Source organism: Lethenteron reissneri, chromosome 14 (assembly GCF_015708825.2).
Source record: "Lethenteron reissneri isolate LAM-NWPU_2019-01 chromosome 14, ASM1570882v1, whole genome shotgun sequence".
NCBI classification, from domain to species: domain Eukaryota; kingdom Metazoa; phylum Chordata; class Hyperoartia; order Petromyzontiformes; family Petromyzontidae; genus Lethenteron; species Lethenteron reissneri.
This window is the reverse complement of record NC_083792.1, coordinates 8,603,962-8,614,332: the sequence shown is the minus strand read 5'-3', so window position 1 is coordinate 8,614,332 and position 10,371 is coordinate 8,603,962.

Here is a 10,371-nt window from a genome sequence, read left to right as displayed (position 1 = left end):
TCTGGAACGCTCTTCCTTCTGATATTAGGAAGCCACTCGAGCTATGCACTTTTAAATCTATATTGAAAAATATTTTCTTTAGAAGTGCTTTTTGTGTTTAGTATCCTTTCCCGCACTTACGATTGGCATGGTTGGCTACGTACGATGTTAAAGAAGTTCAACATACGTACTGGCTTTTATAGGTGGTACTCGCTAAACAGCACTTGCCCCTAAAAGTAAAGGCTAAGCGGGGGAGCTTTGTCTTTGTGGGAGCCACGGTCGTGAGATATTAACTACCTCGTCTGTTATTGGCAGGATGTCGTGGGTTCGATCCCGACCCTGACGCCTGTATATGTGGAGTTTGCGTGTTCTCCCTGTGGTCGCATGGAGTTTTCTCCGGGTCCTCCGGTTTTTCTCTCCACATTTAGAATCAACGTCTCGTGTTTAGAGTATTTTCCTGCTCTCAATGTCCACGTGACAAGCCGCTCCGTTGTGCTGTCATTTCTGAAAGCCAGGTAGAGTCTGAAGAAAAATGATTCCATAGTTCAGTGGGCCTTGCCTGGTAAAACAAACAAAAAGTTTAGTTTTAAATAATTTATCTTGGTTGAGGTTTTTTTCGGGGGGGGGGGGGGGGTTGGGAGAAATCTCGCGTCGAAGATGAGATGGCACCCAGCGGCCACGGCGGTGCCCTGCTGATCGACTCGCGGGGCGCGTCGCGATGAGCGGCAGATCCCGGCGCGGCGCTGATCCCATCGGGGTGGGGGGCGAGGGGGTGTGGGAGGGAGGGGGGTTTAGTGGGGGGAGGGGTCACACGTGCCTCGCCATTAGCGCCACGTGTGTATTGGCTCTGCGTGGGGGCCTTTTTGCCGAGTCTGAGCCGCGGTGATCTATCGGGCAAATAACAAGGAACGAACTCGGCACATTTCCTCAATTACACCGTGGGCTTTAAAGGGGAAATAATATATATATACAATAGGCGACGTTTCGGGCTTAAGATCCTTCATCATATGTATGTGGGAACTTCTTTGGCACTGTACGTAGCCAACCGTGCTAATCGGAGGTGCTCATATCACACTTGCGCACACCTAGTGCTTTGACGATGACGAAAATCGACGAATTCCATTATCTTTCGGGTTTATATAGCGCACTTTCCATGTGTTGGAGTCGTTTTTTTTCAGTAAAAAAAATATATAAGAGCAGACAATGTCTCCATATATATCCGTGTCTCCACTTAAGCAAAACAAATAAACGTATATTGTGTAACAGAATGTTTAGCCGCACGGCCTACAGCGATTGTGTGATTTTAGCAGCATTTACGAAGTACAATATATGTTGAACTTCTTTCGAACCATACGTAGCCCGCGGTTCGAATCGGAGGTCCCGGGGAAGGACAAACAAATTAACATAAAACTTAGTTCTGAATAAACGAGATGATTTGAAAGCGCATAGCTCCAGCGGCTTCCTGATATCGGAAAGAAGAGCGTTCCAGACGGCCGCAGAAGCGCATCTGAAATCGCGCGATGCGGTGGCCGCATTTTTTCGCAACGCCCTGGACCGGTCTCGAGACGCAGAGTCCCGTCATGAACCATGCGAGCAGTGGTTCTCAACCGTGTAGATACGGCAGCCCCCCCTCCCTCCCCCAATGGGGACGAGTGGTCCCCCCTCTTTAAGATGCGCAGGAGACGATGCACAGATAGGTCACGTGTCCACGCCTCCAGTCACCACGGTGTTCGTAGGGCACGTGCTTCGCCTGGTGAGGCAGCGAATTTTGTGTAAGACATCGGTTTCACGTTTGTGTATCTGTGTCGTTGTCTTCGCACCGCAAGTGATTCACATCGTGTATTAGTGTGTGTTGTTTTAGTGTAGCGGTTAGCGCACTGCGCTACGAACCTGGCGACCCGGGTTTGATTCCCGCTCACGGCCAACACCCAGTGACGATTATCTGAACCAGTCCTGGGCCTCCCCTAGGTCGACTCAGCCTCAAATGAGTATCTGGTGCGATGTGCAAACATCGCCACTAGGGAGACAAAGGCGGCCGGGCGTGGTGTTGGCCACCCACCCACCCACTCGTGTGCTGTGCCGGCCTTCATAGGTGCTCGCTAACAGCACTTGTCACTACAGTCTGTTAAGTCTACATGGGGGATCTTTGTTTTTGTGTAATTTAGCTCTCAGAGACACCGTCTTGTTCAGTTATATGTATACTAGGTTGTTGGGGGGCGTCTATGGAGCCCCCAAACAACTACAGCCTTTGGCGACCCCGAACAACCACAGCAGTGGAGATAGCGCGGCTCTCCCTCAGGGCAGCAGTGGACAGAGCACGGCTCTCCCTTAGGGCAGCAGTGGAGAGAGCACGGGGGTCCCTCAGGGCAGCAGTGGACGGAGCACAGCTCTGCCTCACTGTCACTCACCCATCTCCCTCAGGGCAGCAGCGGACCGAGCACAGCTCTCCCTTAGGGCAGCAGTGGAGACAGCGCGGTTCTCCCTCAGGGCAGCAGTGGACAGAGCACGGCTCTGCCTCACTCTCACTCACCCGTCTCTTGCTCGCGGTCATGTGACGTACTTCAACCAATCCGGGGGCGTACATGTTTGGGAGGTGCGCACCTCTGGTTGGCTGCTTGCTCGCGGCCACGTGACGTACTTCAACCAATCCATGCTGCGTTAATCACAGAGGCACAGAATGTCAGAGCTGGGTGTTTATATAACACATTGTCCTGCAGAGGGAGCTGGGAGGAACGTTGGGTTGCTCGGTCAATGGCCAGGGTCAATGGCGGCATGGTGTATTCCGCAAATATGGCCGACTGTGAGGGTGGGCACAAGCTGGCGTGAATAGGTTCAACGTTGAATTTTATAAGGGCACCACGGGGTGACCAGCCCCTCCCCATCCAGCCCCACCCCTCCCACCCCCCACCCAGCCCCACCCTCCCCACCCAGCCCCTCCCCACGCACCCCTCCCCACCCAGCCCCTCCCTCACATTGCACGACGGACGAATGGACGGACACAATAATCCCCTGAGGGCTGGTGTAACCAGGAGGTTCCTACCAGTATTAGCATTTATTATGAATAAAGTGCGCCGACTCACTGATGACTTAACGAGTAACCGCGAGTGACCATACACACTTGGATAACTTGGATAACTCTATTCTGAGACAACGTAACTCCAGCCTTCCAAGACTCCAAGGTGCCCACTCCAGGATGATGAAGACGACCCGCTCCCAGGTGACGACGGCAACGGCAGTGCGCCTACGATAGCAGCCCAGAGCCCCGTTTCGCTCCGGCTTTTATCCTCCTCACCACCCGGCCACGCCCCTATTCCAGAACCCTCTCTCACCGCTGCCTGGCTCTGTCCGTCTCTGCCCTTATTACAATTCAAGACCGTTGGGTCCCGTGCTTCCCCTCACACGACCCTGTCATCGCTTGTCGCATCAATCATTATGAGCGACCACTTAGGTCCCACATGACCCTAACGTGACGCCAGTCTGTTCCCGTCACGTTAATTAGTAACCATGGCCACGGGGAGCTGTACTGTCCCTACATTACCCAGTACTGTCCTTACATCTGTATAAGTGTGTGTTGTTTTAGTGCGTGTTGTTTTAGTGGGTGTGTTGTATTAGTATTGTATTAGTTTGTGTTGTATTAGTGTGTGTTGTTTTAGTTTGTGTTGTATTATTGCGTGTTGTTTTAGTGTGTGTGTTGTATTAGTTTGTGTTGTTTTAGTTTGTGTTGTATTAGTTTGTGTTGTATTAGTGTGTGTTGTTTTAGTGTGTGTGTTGTATTAGTGTGTGTTGTATTAGTGTGTGTGTTGTATTAGTGTGTGTGTTGTATTAGTGCGTGTTGTATAAGTGTGTGTTGTGTCGTCGCAACGTTGGCGCTGACGTTCAACTGCACATTTTCGAGATTTCCCCTGCACGGTATCCACGCCGCGTGTAGTTGAGCGCTCCTGCGTTCGACATAGCCAGAGGATGTGCAGTGGGTACACGGGCACCACCAACGCTTCTGATAATGGACCAATACAGCCCTTTGGTTAATCCACTGCTGGATGAATGCGTCACCACGTCTTCAATTGTGGGGGCTGTTTGACCATACTTCACCACGCTGGTTGCTGAGGTTGCGGGGAGAGGGGGCGGGCGATATTGCCTGCTGAACAGGCCCAGGAATCACATAGCCGTGGCAGGGAATCGAACCGGAGTGGTTGGCTTTGGAGCGCGGTGCAGCGAGGGTTGCCACCTGTCCTGGTTTTCCCCGGGATCAATCCTCTTTTTCAAGAGGGTAGCAGCTGCCTTGGGAAATGTGAAGGGTTTTTTCCCCGGCTTGTGCCAATCGCGTAACAATACGACACTCAAGAGACAATGCATCTACGTGCCGCTCTTCCCTCCCCGATAACTTGAGATATCCATCTTCTCCCCGTCAATACCGCCTTGGTGTTGCACCTTAGAGGTGGCAGCCCCAAGTGCAGTAACCGCTGCGCCACCGCTCCCCGCCCGAACCCCCCCCCCCATAATCCCCTTAATGTATCCATTGTAAACGCGTCCTCTGAAAGGGATTCCATCAATGCGCGCGTTCAAGAGACGGCGAGCGAATGCGCTCAATGGATTAATGGATTTAGCCCCTCCTGAAGGCATTCAGCGTCGCATGCAGCGAGATTCTTCCGCGTCTCACGGAGGGGAGCGCCGTGAGTCACAGACCACAACAGACAGATGTGGGGACAGGCTGGGGAGAGGGCTCACCTGGTCACGGAGAGGACACGAACTCTAGCCACCTCAACCCCCCCCCACCTTCCTTCACCACACACACTTAAAGTCGCCTGAGCTTTCTCTGCTTCACCCCCCCCCCCCCCGCCCGCAAGAAAATACTCCCACCCCCTTCCTAAATAATGAAACCTATCCCTTGGCAAATAACCGCTGCTCTATAAACCAGAGGCCGCGGTGGTCACATGGCCCATGAGCGGCGTGCGCTGTGCCCGGACCGGGGACCCTTTGTGAGGACTACAAACAAACACCGAGCCGCATTCCTGCACAAACGACACGCGCGCCCCCATCCCACCACCACCCAGCCCCACATCGACGACACAAAAGACACGACTGAGGTTTGGCCCGCTACAGGCGGTCTTGTCCCGTTTCTGTCGAAAGGCACGCGGCCTCTCGGTGAATATGGCGGAACGGCACGGCGCGAAAGTACGACAAAAAAAATAATTGCTCTATTTATATTAATTTATAATAAATAAAAACCACAGACATTATATTACTGTCTAAAATAAATGAATGAAGAACATCACAGAAGAATGATGACGTGCATATGACATCCACACGCATTGGACCGCGGGTGAAGTCCACGCACGAGTTATCGGCGGACAATTTGAAGCCTGCACGGGGGTTTAGAATTCACACACAAACACACACGCACACACTTGTGTTTTTTTCATGAATAAAATCTATTAATTAATCTTGAATGATAATTTAATAGAAATTGGCAAAGCATTCCAACGCAGGGTCATTCCGTCTGAAAATGGGCGTTGAGACTCCGTGAGATTTATTCCCAAATACCAACCACATAGATTGCAGCTCCTCTGTCCCTTTGAAAAAGAGAATACTTCGTCTCAATATCTTAATTATATTAATACATTAGAATACGAAATAATAATGTACAGGCCCTTGTTAATCCACTGCTAGATAAAGGCCGTGATGGTCCTGGTGATTGTTTGACTATACTTACCCATTATAATCATTGTGAGTTCGATAAAGGACTCTTAACTGGTCTTACAATAACTCCATTGAGAAGTACCATATTGATTTATGTTCTGAATACATATTGTTGTATTGTGTACAAAACAAAGACACAGCACACCATGAAACTCGTGCATTCGCATATCACTACCCTTTATAACAGAATATATAGTAGCCAGACGTTTCAGGCTCTGGCCCTTTATCGGAGTACATCATTTTGTATTGTTTGAAAAGTTTTTATATATGCGTGGATACGGTGGTGTTAATGACTCCGCTGTTACGTTGTTTTTCAGGGAGTTAACTGGGCCACATCGCAACGGACGTTGAATAATTTGTCTGCGACATCAGTCACCAAAACTTCACGAAGCCAGTCGCTATGAAACCTCACAACTGAACTTTACCAATGCCCATGAACATATCTGTGTGGTGTTCTGTGGAGGAGTCGGGGCGAAATTGGCAAATACTTAAAAATGATGCACATACGCATGGATTATATGTAATTTAGTCCAAGAGACAGAGCAGAAATCGGTACCGCTTAATGTAGCAAACCTTCAGTCATACGCATTAAGTTACATTGCCAATAACAATCAATGACTTGATGGTAACCCAACTCATTTAAAGTGGCCATATCAGACAATTCGCTGTTATTGGCCATCGAGAGGAATTCATTCCCCCGTGGGTTATGGCACCTCAGGGGATGCCGACCACGTTCACGTCTGATCTGGCTGGCTTGGACTGGGACATCAGTCACCAAGACTTGGTTACACAACAAGTAGCTTCGAGGAGGAACGTCTAAAGCAGTAAGTGGGATATTTGAGTCTCGAACGAGGTGTCTTATACTCTTTGACGTATTACATTTATGAATATGTAACGCCTTCCAAAGTGCCTTCGTTTTCGGTGGTACCGTATTGCAAATAGTCGCGTGGATTATGTCTCTCGGGGTATTGGGTCATATTGCTTCTTCGACCAGCGTGTCCGGTTTTTCTCTCGGCCAAATATCTCGCGGCAGCGCGGCTTTACAGGGAGGAAGGTTACCTTCATGTCGGGTGCCTTCACGGGAGTCATCGCAACACTTCAACGCTGGTTAGAATAATAAATTGATGTTGTACTACACGCGCACCAGGCACGCGTGCGCGCGTACGACCGTACGATCACTCGCGCTCCAAACGTCCCGGAGGCTCCGTTATGGGATTGGCCTGACAGAGGGAGAGAGAGAGTTGTGTACTCGTGCAACGCTCTCAAACGCAGTCCCCACTTAGCGTGCAAAAAAAAAGTTCTTAAAGTAACGAAACATTTGAGCTCATCGTCCGCGTGCGTTACGGGAGGGTTTTCGGTACCGCGCGCAGACATTTGGAAATGTCAACACGTGGTGTGTTTTTTATTATCGCTCTTCTTGCATGGGGATATTCTGAATGACTTACGCGGCATGTGACTCAAGTAACTCACTGGTAGCGGGATCTACATAGCTGCTTTCTATTTGCGTGAACGTCACACTCCGCTGGAGGCGAATTACTCGGTTCACTGATTACGGGTGTGTGGGAGGGAGAGGTGGGCTCGATACGTGTGAATGTTTAACGCCTGGAGACTTTTAGGATAACCCTAACCCTATAAGTAGATCTCGTCGACACGCACGCCGTCATTTTTTGGGGCTCAATATAGGAATTCCTATTCTTTGGGTCTTTTGGTAAAGCCATGTAGATAGAACAAATAATACAAATATCACGACGTTTTGATCGTAACACAAGCAATCGTCATCAGGTGAAAAATGACGATTGTTTGTGTTGCGATTGCAACGTCGTAATTTTTTTTCTATCTAAGTGGCTTTACCGAAAGACGCAAATAATATGATTTCCTGCAGTCACGGAAGCTTTAAGTCAGTGTAGGAAATGTTGTTTGGTTTTACACAGCTGTAAGCGCCTCGACGTTCCACTATATTTCGTGCCAAACTTCAGATGTGTAGTCCCTTCTAGAACACCATTCGAATTAAGTTAGTCAGTCTGTACGTATTGTATTGCAATCTCACTCTATGTACGGACAAGTGTTCATAATCTCCAAAATTAAAGATTTAAATGATACAATCAATTATTGCACTTGCGTTTCCACAACCACACCTCAAGTAAACATGAATTGCATATAACAAGTATCTTCAGTGCCCTTGCGTAAATACCGTAATTACCAGATCTTTTAACACGTAAAATCACGCTTTCAATTGAGCCTATAATGTACACAAATTCTTATGCAACATTGCCACAACAATAACATTTAGTATTTATAATTCACAAACCCTTTGTCAATTCACTGCTGGACGAATACCTCCGCAACACCGTGGCGGGGTTGTTTGACCATACTTCACCAGGCTGGTCCACTTCAAATGACCACTTCGCTTTACCGATGCTATCGCCGTGGCCGGGAATCGAACTCACAATCGCCTGGTTAATAGTTTGCGCAGAAACCCAGCCAAGGCGCCACCTTGCCATTGTTTATAGCCTATTGTTCCTTAATTCGCATGTCTGACTGCCTCTATAAATTAATTATCAAGTGTACGGGGCGGCTATAAAGCGGCGGCGGCGGCTTTATTTATATTGACTGAACCACTTACGCTGGTCAAATGCCGACGTTTCCCTACCGTGTTGACGCTTAAATATTGTCCCAAGCCCGCTTATGAACCCGGCCAAGGTAATTCTCTCATCTATGACCCACCGCATGTAAACAAAGACAAAGGTTCGCCGTGTAGCCTTTCAACGTTGGCTGTTCGGGGGCACGTTTTGTGAGCGGGCAACCTATGAAGGCCGCCACTTAGCACGGCACACGAGGGACGTGGCGTGACCGACGCCACGCCCGGCCGCCTTTGTCTTTCCCCGTGCTGACATTAACATGAATCGCACCCAGCTACGATTTGAAGGCAGAGTCGACTTTTCCGAAGCCACCGGATCAAATGCAAAGACAAAGATCCCTCGTCTAGCCGACACAGAGTGTTGGGGCAAGTACGGTTAGCGAGCACCTATGAAGGCCGGAATGGCACACGGGGGGGGGGGGGGTGGCCCGCACCACGCCCGGCCGCCTTTGTCTCCCCTGTGGCGATGTTTACACACCGCACCATGTGCTGTACTCATTTGAGTCCAACTTTCCTTGGAACTGCTTGCTTGTGCGTGTAGTTTGTTGTCCTTCCCCTCGCACCTCCGTACGGTGCGAAAGACGTTCAACATGCGTGTACACATATTGAGGTTGAGTCGACCTAGGGGAGGCACAGGACCGGGACCGGTTCCAGATACATCGTCACTGGTGTTGGCCGTGAGCTGCCACCACCTCCCCACACCTTTACAAACAAGAACCCACCCTCTGTGCACACGAGGCTCGTACGCTATGGGTCTTGTGTGTGCAAACCCATCGTGAGAACTGCTGCTATGAGCCCCGGTTTTTTGGTTTTGTTCATTAAACGTTTGGTCGTTTGCAAAGAGCAATCAGTGTGTGTAGAAGGCCGCGTGTGTTTATTGCGCTTTGTTGAGAACGAGAGCCCATGCTTTGGCGAACGCGACTTACACGAGATTGTCGAATCTTTTAAGCGGTGGAACGTGATACGATTAGAGTTTCATCATCATTATACATCATCATTGACCATGGTCTCTCCACTGTCGATTGAAGGGCCCCATCTCAAACCATCTGGCTCCTCGCACGCGAGCGGATCTCGTCGCTCCATCTCCCCGGTGCACGTCATCTCGGACGCGTTTCCCCAATAAATAAACACCTCGTCGTCGTCATCATTATCGTTGGCCATTATCTATCCGCTGCTGGACGAAGTCCTCCCCACGCCCGCGTGACGTAGTGAATGGAAGTGGTTTTGACCATACTTCACCACGATGTGAAATCGCTCGATCTCCACATCGCAGCTTCCCCTATACTTTGCACTCCTATCGTTTTTTTTGTATTGGTTGTTGTTGTAACTTTCTGACCCGTCCCCCTACTGGACATCTGTGGGGAAAACAGAGCTTCATAGCTTATCGGATTTCTCCAGGAGAAATAAAGATTCTGATGATTCTGTGTGTTCTGTCTGCCGTGTTGTTCTCATTTGGCTGTAACTCCGTCCTTAGTCTCGACCTCTTCTCCGTGGGCCGTCTTCTGGCCAAGCCCCACTTACTTTTCTCAGCGGTCTACTGGACGTCTGTAAAAAAAAGAGCTTTATAGCTTATCGGATTGCCCCAGTGTGAATGAAATGTTCTGCGCACGACACCTTTCTGCCAGGTTCATTCCAAGCACGCATCTCCGCCAAGGCTTCTTTGCGCACTTGTCGCCGTGTTTTCTATCTTTACAAACATTTTTTTTCTCGGTCAATACCCAAACGTTTCTGATCTACATTCAATAGCAGGCGATATACCCTGGACATTCTGAATACACAACCGGAATTAACATAATTATTCATTTACACACCCACACACAATATACTAGTTATAGTCACACACTTTCCCTTCGTCTGCCTCTCGTTTGCTGCATTTCGCTCGCGTTTGCCCTCAATTAATGATTCACCCCGCGAGACCATAATGCTTATTACTGATGCCATTATTGATCCGATTAAAATGTATCAATGCAATTGGTGCTCCTGCGTTGGCAGCGGTGCACAAGCATAATTAAAAACAACAATAAAAACTCAACACATCTGTCAAAAACCCCGTGGCA